Source organism: Cupressus sempervirens, chromosome 5 (genome assembly GCF_028749045.1).
Source record: "Cupressus sempervirens isolate cs-2001-9-10 chromosome 5, ASM2874904v1, whole genome shotgun sequence".
Lineage (NCBI taxonomy): Eukaryota > Viridiplantae > Streptophyta > Pinopsida > Cupressales > Cupressaceae > Cupressus > Cupressus sempervirens.
The window spans coordinates 988,557,126-988,573,415 of NC_143122.1; the positions used below are offsets into that span (position 1 = coordinate 988,557,126).

General features: G+C 31.8%; 1 pseudogene; it reads left to right on the plus strand.

Moving 5' to 3' along the window:
• The first annotated feature begins 8,800 nt into the window (after positions 1 to 8,800).
• Positions 8,801 to 10,345, plus strand: LOC149559243 (pectate lyase 1 pseudogene; annotated as a pseudogene).
• The last annotated feature ends 5,945 nt before the right edge of the window (positions 10,346 to 16,290 follow it).

Consider the following 16,290-nt stretch of genomic DNA (forward strand, 5'->3'; position numbering starts at 1 on the left):
CTTCCCCTCTCCTCTTATTCTAATCTAGGTATGTACTTTGTAATTTTCTATTATTATTTTCTCAATCTTTCTGATCATGGATAATGTAGCGTAATCCAAATTATTGATGGTAAAAAAAATTTTACAATTAAATCCAAAAGTTATCCTCAACATTCGTGTGGATTATGGAAATATAGTAGTGCTACTTTGAGCATTTCCAAAAAGGGAAGAAGTGTGTAAGAGTTGAGTCTATCAAAATTGTAAGAAAACTTGAAAGAAATAATCATGATTATTGATGATAAAAAATAATAATAATACCAATAAACTCCAAAAATTGTCCTCTACATTTGTATGGATTATGGAAATATAGTGCTACTACTTTTAGAATTTTCAAAAAGGGAAGAAGCATGTAAGAGTTAAGTCTATCAAAATTACAAGAAAACTTGAACAAAAATTTATTTTTTTTACTTTTTTAGATTACTCATATATTCTTTAGATACTCCACTCCTCATATGTTTGCAATTACAAATCTTGAACAACTCTCTATTTGTATGAGCTTGAATTATTGATCAAATATGACATAACGTTTTCCAATTATATTTAATATATAAAAAATTACAAAAATAATTTTAAATCTTAGTGGAGATATAAGGAGAATTTATGAAAAAATTATAATATAATAATTTAAGGGGGAAGGAGTAATACAACATTTTTAGACTTTATCATTGTTTGAAACACAAAAATCTTAGAATTACGGTTCATAAGAAGTTTAACGGATAAAAATAAGAAAACTAGAGAAGTTTGGAAAATCTATTCCAATTAATAAATAATAAATAAGTGAATTCTTAACGAAGCTCATAAGTTTATTTTCTTCTAACTTCAGGAAATTTCTATCTATTTACATACAATATTGTATCACATGACATGTAAATATCTCATGTTTGTTAATTTATTATTTTTTCTTGACTTAAAATTTCAAAAAAAAATAGCATTATCATAGAAATCAAATTTCAAATTGATTCAATTCAGATATTACATTATAAAATTGTAAGATAACAAAAATATTGTTAGTTTATTTATCTTAACCTTAATTTCTACTACTACTTGTAGAGCATAGGTAGTCTTTCTTCGTTGATGTAATTATATAATTGGTATTATATTAAATTTTATGATTCATAGACATGATTATGGCCATGTCTATTTATAAATAATAAGTGGAATATACTAAGTGTCACATGTAGAAGATAAAGTAGAGGATCTTCTTGAAGATACGGTGTATCTCAAAGGAGAATAAAAGCATGAAAATAGGAAGTTGAAAACACAAAATATATCATAGATACCATAATTAATGAAAACCTTAGATGAATGTAGTTGTGATGAATTTCTCATTAATGGGTGTGGGTAAAACTTAAGGAAAAAAGGCTAGAAATATACATGTTTTTAATGATATCACAATAAATGTAATGTGTGCCACCAATGTACTTTGGTGAATTGATTAAGATCACAAAAGATTTGATAGTTGATTCATTATCAATCACCAGATGCATGGGAAAAGACCATAATGCATGACAATCAATTAGAGATATCTGGGGATTGATGGAGCTTAAAAGAGATTTCTTGAAGAGAAAATATTCAACAATGAACAAAGGAAACTGGAAAAGTTGTTGTATCATCTATGAATCCATGGAACCCATAACAAGCTTCAAAGATGAGAGTGATTTCAATGACGGGTGTAGCAGACAAGTTGTGGGTCTAGCAACTTAAATGTCCAAAACCATATGTGGAGGAACCTATATGTTTTTAGGAAGGGGAACACAGCCAACACATGATAGGATGGACATAAAAAGTGGGCTTAAATTCTTATCATATATCATGTTAAGTCCAAGGCAATTTGTTGGAATTGTGGCAAACCTGGACACTTCTGAAAGGACTACAAAGAAGAAAATAAAAAGAAGAAGAAGAAAGATTCTGATTCTAAGTCCGAGAAGGAAGATGGAGATGATTTCATCATAGCCTTGGCCACTCATGCAGGTGACAATGCATGGTTGATAGACTCAGGTGCATCTTTTCACACGACTCCTAATAGAAATTAGTTTAATAAGTATGAAATGTTTGATGCCGGTAAGGTGTACTCAAGTGATAACTCAATTCTTGATATTGTTGGTCATGGAAGTATTCATGTGAAATTTTATGATTGTAGAATTAGAAGATTGATGGTGTCTTGCATATCCTGGGACTAGCGAGGAACTTGTTATTTATTAGTAAATTAATAGATGCGGGTGTGCATGTATAGTTTTCTGAAGTAGGTGTAAAAATGGTAAGAGGTGCTATGGTAATAGGAAGAAAAATTAGATTGAGTACATTGTACCAGCTTCATGCAAGCACGGTTGAGTGCAATAGTACTTCTGATAAGACTGTGAAGAGGACTACTTTGGGGTCAATAGATGGTTGTGGTTTTTGAGTAGCCAAGGATTCTCTATCTACTAAATCAAAGTTACCTACAAAAAAGACTATTTTATGGCACCAAAGACTCGGTCACATAGGTGGGAAAGCTCTACGAACCTTAAAGAATAAAAACCTTGTTCATGGGTTGAATAACTACAATCTTAATTTTGGTTTTTGTGAGCATTGTATCTATGGTAAACAAAACCGTGTTTAGTTTTACTCAATTTCCTATATGTCCTCATGTATTTTGGATCTAATCCATTTGGATGTATTTGGTCTAGTTGATGTTCCTTCTATTGGTAGATCATTTTATTATGTTTCTTTCATTGATGATTTCAATAGAAGAGCATGAGTTTATTTTCTTAGAAGTAAAGCTGAAGTTTTTAGTTGTTTCAAAGAATTTAAAGCAATGGTTGAGTTGCAGAATGGAAAGAAGATAAAGTCTTTGAGAACTAATAGTGGCGGTGAATATTGTTCCAATGATTTTGATACATTTTGTAAATATTTTGGTATTAAAAGAGAGAAGACAACTCCATATTCTCTACAGCAGATTGGAGTTGCAGAAAAGAATGAATAGGACCTTAATGGACAAGGCTAGGAGTATGCTGAGTGGAGTTGGACTAGAAAAAAAGTTTTGGGTTGAAGCTATAGCCACTGCCTGCTACCTAATAAATAGGTCTCCTACATCAGCTCTTGTTGATAAGACACCAATGGAAGAATGGTCAGGCCACAATCCTTCACTTAGACATCTGAAAGTTTTTGGTTGTGAGGCATATGCTCATGTACCAAAGGAGAAGCTAACAAAATTGGACAACAAAGGTGTGAAATGTATCTTCATCGAATATGGTTATGGTGTGAAAGGATACAAACTTTGGGATCTTATTGCACAAAAGTATTTTACTCTAGAAGAGTTATTTTTAGAGAAATGGAGCCTTCTTCTATTACAATGTAGCTAGAACAGATATAAGAAAAGAAAGATGTGATTCAACTTCCAACTACACCAAAGAAAGTTGAATTGAGGCCCTTAAAAAGACAATTTGTTGAAGATAGCTCTATGATTTATGAATCATTAGAGAAAGAGGAAGAGGGAGAACCTGATCTTGAACCTAAACTTGAACCTGAACCAAATCTTTGTTTGAAGGTCTAGTACACAAAGGAAAGCACCAAAAAGGTATTGATATTCTCCTGATGATTGGAGGTGTATATTTTCTTTGAATGCTAATATTGATGAACTGAAATCTGTAGAAGAGGCTCTTGGTATGAATGATTCAAAGTCCTGGAAGATAGTCATGGAAGAGGAGATGGCAACTCTTAAGAGGAATGACACATGGGACCTTGTACCATTGCTTGAAGGATGGAAGTCTATTGGTTGTAAATGGGTGTTCAAAAGGAAGATGGGTTCATATGGAAGCATTGAGAAGTATAAAGCACCTTTGGTTACAAAAGGTTAATCCAAGGTTGTAGGAATTGATTATAGTGAAAAAAAATTCTCCTGTAGCAAAAATGATATCCATTCAATTTTTACAATCTATTACAACAGCTTATGATCTAGAAGTTGAGCAGATGGATGTGAAGACAACTTTCCTTCATGGAGATTTGAAGGAAGAAATTTATATGACACAGCCAAAGCACTTTGTGATGAAAGGTAAAAGTCGTTTGGTCTGTAAATTGAAGAAATCCTTGTATGGGTTAAAACAAAGTTCTAGGATGTGGTACTAGAAGTTTGATACATATGTATTGAGTTTGGGATTTGTGCAATCCAAATCTGATCACTATATATACTACAAGTCTGATGGTGATTATTTCCTAGTTATTGCCTTATATGTTGATAACATGTTGTTTATTGACAAAGGAAAAGGTTTGATTGCAGAATTAAAATCTCAGCTCTCGGTAAAGTTTGAAATGAAAGATCTTGGTGCAGTAAGGTACATTTTGGGAATGGAAATTATAAGAGATGTGAAAAAGAGAAAGCTTTGGCTAGGACAAAGTAAGTATGTTGGTACTATTCTAAGAAGATTCATTATGCAAGATTCCAAATCATTGAGTGTTCCTTTTACTATGGAAACAAAGCTTTCTAGCTCACAGTGTCCTTCATCCCCATTGGAGATGGGAAAGATGAGTCGAGTACCGTATCAGAGTGTTGTTGGAAGTTTGATGTATGCTATGGTTTGTACAAGACTAGACATTACCCAAGCAGTGGGATTAATTTTCCATTATATGTCTAATCTAGGAAAAGCACATTGGGATTTAGTAAAAAGAGTTTTCAAATACTTGCAGGATACCTCAAAGTACTCTATATATTTTCATGGAATAGGATATGATCATTTCTTGCATATTCAAGGTTATGTGGATTTAAATTGAGCTGGCGATGATGAGAGAAGAAGGTCCACCACTGCATATGTGTTTACATTATTCAATGGTGCAATCAATTGGATGAGCAAGCAACAAGTTATGGTCACTTTATCCACTACCGAGGCAGAGTATATGAAAAATAATCATGCTTTTAAGGAAGCTATCTGGCTAAAGAGATTGTGTTTAAATATAGAATTCAAACAGGGTACAGTGACAGTCAGAGTGCAATCTGCCTAGCGAAGAACCTGACACTTCATGCCAAGACCAAGTACATTGATGTACAATACCATTTTGTGAGAGATATGGTCAAGGATGGCAAAGTGAAGCTGGAAAAGGTGGAGACTTTGGTGTTGCTGATGCATTAACTAAGCCTGTGAGCACAAAGAAGTTCAGATGGTGTTCAGAGTCTATGGGCCTCTCGGCCCCTCACAATTAAAAGTCCATGAAACTGTGGATCCCTTGACTCTTGCAAGGTGTTCGAAATGTGGGAGAATTTTGAGAGTTGTGTCTCAATCTTGCAAGCTCTTTTTCCGAAAAACTCTAGAAAATTTTTTTAAAATTCTAGAATTTGTTTGTGGTAGTTTTCCACATGTTTATGAGTTGGAAAAAGGTGTATGAGTTGTTAAAAATGTGTCTAATCTCTAGAACAATGTAGAAGGGCTATTTTTAGAGTGTGAACAACTCATTATATAACTTTTATGTGGGTCTAAACTAGAGGACAAAATTATGGACGAAAATGGCATTCCTTAAGTTACAAATGACAAGTGGGTAACATGTGGCATGTTTGTTTTGCCCATGGTTTTGTCCCATGGTTTTGTAAGACCACAAATGGTTTCCAAGTAGAAATTCACAATAAAAGGAGGGCTTGGGAGGTGTTTGAATCATCGATTTCAATTTTCAAGACTAGGTGCTAGAAGGAGTATCTCTCTGAGTGCAAATCTGAGTTCAATTTGTGATGATGTGCTCCTATAAGAACTTGCATTGAAAGTGTACATTGTAATCTTCTTGATTTGAGAATACATTGTGTAGGTTTTGGAGGGTGGGGTTTTTCTCCTGGAAGGCTTTCCCTACAGTATTCATTGTGTTATGAGTTCATTGTTATTTTGATTATGTTGTTATACATTTCTTGAGATCTTTGCAATAGTTAGTTGAATTTTCATAATCGTCCTCTCAAAGATTAGTGTAGGAAGCGATTTCGCGCACCTTAGCTTCCTTACAGCATTCAGCTGATGTTTTTAGAAGATCACACTCATCTCGGTATTGTGCCATATTTAAATCATACTAAAAAAACTAAAGCTATTAGAATATATTTTATATATTTAGCACATTCATTTTACATTTCCTCATCATCAAAACATTTAGCTATTTAAACATTTTAATTTGATACAGAAAAATGAATTTTGATTTATACATTCTTCCTATAGAGATTTTTCTGCTAACACTTCCTTTGAATCTTTTATTTTTTATATAATTTATCAAATCTAATGGTGGAATTATTAATAGCCCTCCTACAATACTTTTGAAGTACTAATTATGTCTACGAATTTAGGAAAATGGAGTGCTCGAATGATTGAATGCAAATGTTGGAAATGGTCTTTTCCCCTCACTATACATTTAATATTTTTTATAATATTTTATTGATTTTATGTAATTTAATAGGCTGCCTTCTAATTCAACAATCCTTTCCTTAGAGTCTTGAGTGAACAAGTCAGTCATACACCCTTATGTGATCCAAATCTCATAAACTTTATGAATCTTGAATTAGTTATTCAGTCATGATATCTAATCTCATCTCACGGAGTCTTGTGAACTTTATAACTCTTGATTCAATAAGTCAGTCACAAGCCCTAATCTCATCTAAGCACTATGAATTGAATAACTATATGTGGATGTTCCTAATCTCATCTAAGCACTATGAATTGAATAATTGTATGTGGATGTTCTTCGCATCTTTGTGGTTCATTGTTTTCACAAAATATATTTTACATATTTTCAAAGTAATGTAATATATTTTTGATATATTGAAAGACTATATTATATATAATTACAGTTTTCTATTTAGATTACTTTATTTTATTCATAAATTGAATTTCGAATATAAATTAAGTTACGTTGGTTTTTATATTAGTGTAAAATATTTTTTCTTAAATTTGATTTTCTATTTTCACATTTAGATTGAATTATGACCACAATCTAGTTTTCTAAATAAAATCATTTCTATAGGTTTCATTTCTTAGATACAAAATATTTTTTGATAAATTAAACTATTTGTTTGAAGAATTTATTATTTTATTAACTTATATTTCAAAATATTGAAAAAGAATTGATTTAATCTACTAGCATGCATACTTAGAAATCCCAATGTATATAAAAGTTCTATATAATGACACGAGAGACTTTAAATAATCTACTCAAAATAACTTAAACTTCTCTTTATTTTCAACATATGATAAAACTTCTCATTTTATTGTACTAATTTGATAATTTGATAAGACTTAAGCGAGACTACATATCATCTACCAATTCATCTATATTCAGTACTATAACAATGCAAGAGTGGATATTATGTAACAGATCATACATAGTTGTACTCAAAAAGTTCAGAACCAAGAAAACTATGAACTAATATATATTATTTTACAAATTTTCTAATGTTTTTTTAAGGATCAAAAAGTGCAGAACCAAGAAAACTGTGAACGAATATATATTATTTTACAAATTTTCTAATGTTTTTAAGGATCAAATTTATTGTAAAAGTTCTCTTAACAAACCACACAATTGTCATACAAGTCCATAAAGGATATTAATGAGAATGGGAAACTGTCATCCAGCTGGTTATTCACTTCTGAAGCAATGCTCTTGTAGAAACCATGTCCAGCTGTTAGGGCGGCTAGATTTATCTGCAATATCAGATGGAAGGTAAAACAGAAAAATTGCGCACAAGAATAACTATTTACCATCCGAACAATCTATTTTCGCCGTGTGCATATTTTCAATGGAAGTTGTCCTGAATATAATAATCTAAACGGAGCGAGGCATATCCAGTTGGTGGTTTGATTTTGAAGCACAAAATGTTGACAAATACAGCACAGACTTAGAGAGAATTAAGATAATCGGTTAATGGCTGTGGACTTTAACCAGAGAATGCAAATCAGAAAAACTGACAACAGTAATCAAAGTTGACTGAATTGCAGAAAGGCTGCTGGTGTTTGTATTTTATAACCCAAAAAAAATATCACGTTACAAATTTGCGTATGTTGTGGGCAAAACGGCTTCTCTAGATCGTCCTGCAACAATGCGGTCTACGTTGAATTTTAAAGCTCACTTTTATTAATAAGACAAGCTAAGGCTTCTTCAGCTGCTTATGAGCCACACGCGTAGTTTAGTCTTGAAGCAATCGGAATACATATCCAACACACTATGATATGGAACAGTGAGTGAGAGATTGAAAGAATATCCCGCAGGTTGCTCGATTCGTAAGCCATTTCCAGCTGTTACAGAGGAGGCTATATGTTATCTCCAATATTGTATGGCGAACTCTATCCATGCAATGCAAAATAGCATTGCTGAAGCATTAGATAAAGGTTTAGAATGTTTTAAAATCATAAATTTATATTTAAATTATTCACCTATCAGTGCAAACGTGATGTATGTTGAGTTTCAGTGTCTTGTTTTTAAAGTATTGAATATGATAGATGTGTACGTGGACAAGGAGAAGTGATAAAATAAAGATGCATATGACGACAAGCCAATCCTAGCAAAACAAAAATTCATACAAAGCTTAAGAGAGGCGGCTACATGCTAGGTAGTGTGTCGTGTGTGGTGTTCTATATAAATACAAGTCAATTCAGAAGAAGTATAACAATCAATCTATTCAATTGAGCAAAGAAGAAGAATTGTTTACTAATCCAAACAATTGAGAGGAACGAAAACATTCAATTGAGCTCTTTGAATACAAGGCAAAGTAGAAGAAGTAGTGTTTACTAACCCAATCAATCTACTGCTGCTAAATACATAGTTTGCAATGGCTGCTGCAAGGTGGATGCACTTCCTTTTTATTTTTCTTTCGGTTTCCTTGTCTTCTTCAACGTCTTACAACCCTATAGATAACTGCTGGAGAAGAGATTCAAATTGGGCGCAAAACAGAATGAAACTCGCAGATTGTGGCGTGGGCTTTGGAAGTGCAGCCAAGGGAGGCAAAGGAGGAGAGATTTACACAGTCACAAGTCCCGATGACAACGCCGTGAATCCCCTGCCCGGGACTCTGAGATACGGAGTTACACGCGATGGTCCTCTGTGGATAGTCTTCGGCAGTGATATGAAGATAAAGCTGGAGATGCCCCTGTTCGTGGCCAGCCACAAGACTATCGACGCAAGGGGCTCAATTGTCCACATCAGCAATGGGCCTTGCATACGCCTCCTCAACGTCAGCAACATTATCGTCCACGGTCTGAACATCCACGACTGCAAGCCAAGTGTTGCTGGAGTTGTTCTCCTCTCCCAGTCCTCGACCCACGAGACCATAGATACTCAAGATGGAGATGCAATCTCAGTCGTTTCTTCGCGAGACATTTGGATCGATCATAACAACCTCTCCAGTTGTGCAGATGGGCTTGTCGATGTCACGCTTGCTTCTACCGCAGTTACCGTTTCTAATAATCGCTTCTCTTACCATGACAAGGTAAGCAACTTAACTCCTTATAGACTTAATTTCGAGGTACACATGAATTCATTTACTATATAAATGCATCGCGAATCTTGACTGTTAAATGGAACGCTACAGGTGATGCTTTTGGGACATAGCGACGATTACACGGCTGATAAAAACATGAGAGTCACTGTTGCATTCAACCACTTTGGACCTGGCTTAACTCAGCGTATGCCAAGGTAAACCAAAATATATATATATATATATATATATTAATGGAGGTTCAGCATTTTTTCCTTAGTCTATTTGGTTAAGAATTAAAGATTGAGGGGTATTCATTCTATCAAATTCATCTGGGACAGATTCCTTTTAGATGTGGGAGGTCTTACACTCAATAAGACTTATCCGTAATGAGCTCTTTGTGACCCTTTCAACTTCAATAAAATTCAACCTTGAGTACTTCAAAAAATCACTTTAACTCCACCTAAAAAAATCTCTTTACCGCGACCTACATGTTGTCTTGCTTTGACCTAATCACGTCGGTGGTAATTGGTATTGTGCAGGTGCAGACATGGGTATGTTCATGTTGCAAATAACAATTACGAAGCGTGGGGAATATATGCAATTGGAGGCAGCGCAAGCCCCATTATCAGAAGTGAAGGCAATCGCTTTATGGCCCCCAACGAGGTGTACAAGAAGCAGGTGACATGGCGTGAGAGCTCCGATGGAAATAGTTGGCCGTGGAAGTCTGTGAGGGACACATTTTTGAATGGAGCATACTTTGCTCCATCTGGAAAAGGAAAAGCACTTCCCAACTACAACTCTCTACAGAATTTCAAAGTTTTCATAGGAACACTTGTACCTATACTGACACAGACTGCTGGAACCTTGTCCTGCACTCCCAACAAGCCGTGTTTGTAATAATCCACATTTTAATACAAATGGCTGAAATGCTTGTACTACTATCAATCAAAACCTTTAATTTCAATATTTACCTATCAAGCCAAGTTATACAAAGGTATCCAACTACATTTGGCATTCCTCCAGTTGCAAAGTGTATTGGGAGAGAGACTAACATAAGCCAAGCAACATTAAACTATTTATTTTATTTTAATTTAAAAGAAAGTGAATGAAATTTTAGTGTTTGTTGTCATAGATTTGTGTTGGATTGCTGGGCTCAAAAAACTCAGTAATCCTATGCAATATGGGAACTTTTTGAGTCTATGGGTTGAATCATGGGCAGTCTTTTCTAATCTTGTGCAATATGGGAACTTTTTGATTCTATGGGTTGAATCATGGGCAGTCTTTTCTTTTGATAAAGTAAAACTAAGATTATACAGGGGAAGGAAATAGAAGGAATATCTTTATAATCTCATATCTGCCACTAACAGGCAAAAATTTGTAATATTAATAAAACAATTCACAAAATTCTTTAAATCGAAGACTATTTATCTTATAACTTAGTTGAATATACTTCAAAAAAATCTATTAAAGGTTATGGTTTTCAAATACTTAGAAATATGAAATTAGTGTTGTTTTCATGGTTTTATTAGACAAAGAAATTAAACACAATCACAAGCCTGCACTATGATATGCTAAATTTTGTAATCAATATTGAAGGATCTTTTATAAAATAAGGGAAAAATGCAACATAAATATCACATTCACAACCAATATTAAGAAATTCACAATCAATATTCAAAACTAAAAATTGAGAAGGAAACAAACTTCTATTATGAAAAATCAGGGCTCTCTAAGGAATAAATATTCATATATGAGCTACAAAGTATCCATGAGCTGATAAATCAGACCCCAAACTCTAAAATATACAAAAATGTAGAAGAGAAGAGGACTTGTAGATTAAAAAATTATACAAGCGATCAAGCAAATGAGAAAATCCACCATGAAGTAGGTGCAATGGCTAGTATTATGTGGTTGTGATATTGCTATCAGGATTTATATTGCTTAATACCTCAAAACTCTTTTAGATGAAACTCCACCCATGTGGGCCCTATAAGTGACATGTAAATGCTCATGAAGTAAACAATTACTCCCTCATTCACCTCTACAATATTTGCAACTTCCCTCTTATTTTTAATTTGACCATTAATTTACTCATAATAAAATATGATTTTATCTGCATTGTCAATAATATTAGCTAAACTGGTTTATAAAAGCCTCACCTTTATCCAATATTTTATATTTACATCTATGCAAATACAAAACATGTCTCTAAGGTTCGAAAAAACAAAAAAGGCTCCTACTCTTCATGCATATGTGCTTAAGTGATCTATAGTGCATACTACTTAGGACATTCACAAAATAAGTCCATTGTAAAACTTAAAAATTATTTTAAAATGTTATTATTTGTAGACAAAAAAATAATTAGAAGTTAAAAAATGTATCCCTAATTTGATGGCTTAAGTTAGGGTTTAAAAAAATCTTGAAATAAATATTGTCTTTCATTTCATTTTGATCTTTTTCATGATTTTCTTTCTATTTGGTCTTTGTCATCACAATTTTAAGGGTTTGATGGAAATCACAGGTGCAGATCGTGGCTCGTCTATAGGTAAGCTCTTAATTTTAGGATTTTTTTTTCAACTCAAGCTCTTTGTTCATGTAAAATAATGCAAATAATTTTTCCCTTTCCTCTTTGATAAACTAGCTCGAGTTGTTTGTAAATTTGTGGTTTTGTGGGTTTATAAATAGATGGGTTTGATATTTTGAGTCCATTGTACCATCCATGACCTCCATACATGTATTTGTGTCTTTATGTTCTCTAGAGGAACCCTCGAGGGTTTCGTTCTTTCTTGTGGGTCATGCCCTTTATTCTATTATTATTAGATCATAGCACTCTTTATTTTTTGGCTTGGTCATTTGAATTTCATCGTGATAATCTTATTGCAAAAGTAATGGTTTGGTCAACATTAAGACTAATCACTTTGTATTTATATGCTTACCATTGCATTTGTGTTTGAATCTTTCAAAACCACTACCAAAGATGTATATTCTTGTGCTCTCACTTGCTGCACTAATATCTTTGAACTATTTTCTATTTGATGATGTTATGTGCTTTGGAAATAATGAATACTTCACTATTTTATTTTATTTAACTCTCATTTATGATGTTATTTCTCATTAAATTAGTGTTTCTTACTTCATAAAAAAACTCAATTTTCCACTATTATGATGTGATGATGTATTCAAGTGTTTAAGGTTATCTTATTATTTTTGCAACTTCCTTGAAAACTCTTAGTACAGTCCCTCCTTTCATATGTTATTTATATAAGTGTATAGTTACTTTTAAATGTATAGTTGTAGTTATTCTCATGGATAGTTTTAAAAGTATAGTTTTAGTCAAAAGTATTCTATTGATTTTATGAATAAATAAATCATTTTTATTTGAATTACTAATTAATTCATTGTACTATCATCTAATATTGTAACTAGAAATTACTTAATATCATTTGACTCATTTAATGAAAATTTTAACAAAATACAATATATACTAACTATTATACATCATTCCTAAAGCAAGAGTTAAAAGACAATAAAAGAATATAAGAATTTTAAAAAATAAAATATAAGTATAATTATCACAATATTAAATAATTATAATTATAGTTAAATAATACATTTAAATTATTATTTTAAATAAAGAAACCCTATAAACATCAAACATTAACACATAGTGGAACTCTCAATTGACAAAATAATATGAAATGTTTGATTTAGTATTATGTCTAGGTTATTATCAACATATATGAATACATATTAGTTTTATTATTGTGACCAACAAATAAGACTAGGACTATTTAAACTATAAATTATTATTGGCAATATATATTCCCTTATAATCATTAACATATAATGCTCATCTTGCCCATTATAATAACGTAGTTGTAAGGAAGAAGTTTAATATATAAATCATTAGAATGAAAGGAAAGATATTATGCATCTTTTGAGGAAAAATAAATAATTACATGTTGCAGTTGTTAGGAAAGAAGAACAAATAAGTGGGGAAGAATATTTTATTTTTATCTCTAAGCATTGATGGATAGAGACAAAATGGTCAGAGGAAAATGAAAGGGACTGCAGGTCAATTCAATATAAGGATTTGGGAATTCACGCAGTTTTGGTATCCATTAATATTATATTTATTAGATATATTATTATTCTATAAGTGTTAGAAACCTTATATATGTTGACCATGTTGAATAAAATAATCATTAATGTGAATAATTATATTTTATTGTATTATATATATACATAGATATATGCATGTACATATATACATACATATGTACATATGTGTATATATGTGTATGTATGTATTTATATATGTATATGTATGTATGTATATAAACATAAAGGAAGATAGTACAAATAATGATGAAGATCGAGTCATCATGTGGATCTCACTAGGTGAGTAACTATGACTTCATTCATCATCATACAAGCATATAGATAATTATTAGGATCAAGCAACATGTAGAAGGAGGATGAACCAGTGTTGTAGCAATTCCAAGTAAATCAAATCTTTTACCATAATTTTATACCACTACTAAAATGAGAAAGCATAAAAAAAAAGTAGAGCATGGATAACAAGAAAACTCATAACAACATTATTTATTCTTGAGGAAACCATGGCCAATGGAAAATCCCAGTAGGGATTTAGCCCACAAGATGGTGCACTCTTCTAAAAATATCCTTGTTCAAGGACATGGCCCTATTAGGATTCACTATAATACATTTAGTACATATGTCCTTTTTATGAGACAAGGCCCTATTAAAGGTCCTCAACCATATTACAAGTTGAGAGAACCAAAAGGGAGCTCACTGCTTGAGGGTGAAGGTTATAGAAACCTTTTGGACTCCCTGTCCAATATGGAAAAAAAAATATTACATCAAAATAATGAATTAGACATAGAATCATAATTCTTGGTTATTTCCTTTGAAGCTCTCATGTGTACTGATCTTAAATAAAGAATCAAGGCTCATACATCACATAATATAGAATCATAATACGATCATATGTCCTCACATAACAAAAAAGCTTTATTTTATACCCTTAATTTTCTTTAATTTAGTCTGCTTCGCTAACACCATACAAAATGTGTTCATTCATTCATCAAAACACAAAATTGGATCATGTTATCCAATATTTAAGTCCTTGGATGTGATTCCATTATTGATAAGAAATTGAATTGATGAGGCAAATCAATTTGCCAAGTTGAAATACTCGATAACAAAAATTATCCTAAATCATTGTCATCCTAGAATTATTCTTCTTCACATCACCATAACTCATGCTAATAATAATACTAACACAAGAGACCAAATTGGTGTCTCATATACATCATATGTGTTATATTCCCAAGCTTGCAACCTTATCTAATAAGTTTTCTATTTTTGCTGACCAAAACTATCCACTTGTATAATACATTCCCTTCCTAGACTTGGGTATTTTTCACATACTAATCATACCAAAGATTATTTTCAACACAAGTGATCATGCCAATGAGATGTGTTTCAATCAATGACAACATTCGATAACTCACTTGCCAACAACAATCCCACATACATATCATCCTTATCACTTGGATAATGCTAAGATACTAAAGGATTATGATATAATTATATGTGGAGGAAAATGAAGAAATTAAGACATCACATCAAAAAAAAAACTATCATGTAATCATCATATAATAATGGGTTAGTCTTATAATCAAAAAATATTAATCACTAATGATGTTTTCTAAGAAAATAATTTAATCAGTCATCAAAGGAGAAACATGAATAATGGTTATATAGATGCCTATATATGCATTAAAGAACATGTCATATAACATCACGGTCAAATCCTAACACCATAAAGTTTTATAAATAGTCTTTTATAAATCATGAAAGGATAATGAATTAAATAGAGAAAAGAATACATGGAAGGGGATCATTTTAAACTATAACTTAGATACCTAATAACATCAACATGTCTATCAATAGGGCCAGCATTAAGTAGTATAATATGAAATTATTGTATATAAGATACTAGAATGGATTTTATAAGTACCTCTATGAAAAAACCTAATGAAACATCATACTCATATAAGAATCAAGAGAAGCATATAAATTTTTTGTTTTTTTTTACTTTTTTTAATTCAAGTCGGTAGCCATATATGTTGTACTCATTTATATTTCAATATTATACCCAAAACATACTCCATTAAAATCTCCTTTAAGCAAGTTAACTTTCGCATTTTCCACCTTCCAGCATTATGTGAATGTAAGACCATCTCATCTTTGTCCTCAAATATTCCATGAAGGCCATCCCAATTTCTTATTAATAAGACATATACACTAATTTTTGTAGCTCCGTGAGGAGCTGCTTCTTTTTTAGGTCACTCTCAAAGTATGGTTGAGCATTTTAAATTTACACTTTTAAAAATATTACTTAAAATTTTCAAATTATATTCAAATTTTTACAATTACTTATTTGGTAAGTCCTCTTCTAATAATTATGGTTTCAAAACTACATTGGCTTATTTTTTGTCAAGATGCCAAAAATAGCTCAAAACAATATTGACACTAGGGATGATGTAAAAGGGAGATACATAATTTTATACCTAATGTAGCATCACATGATTGGTTTCTATTTATAACTAAGAGATAATTTCATTCAATTATAAGTAGTCATCATCAACAAAAACAATTTTAAAGTTTAATTATTGATATGATATTTCTAAAAATGTTTAACATCAAATCAACAAAAATAATTATTAAATCTTGTAAGCAAAATGGAATGTTTAATGTAAAAAAATGAATATCAAAGATGACCAAACTTGTTGGCCACCTCTAGAAATGAGTTT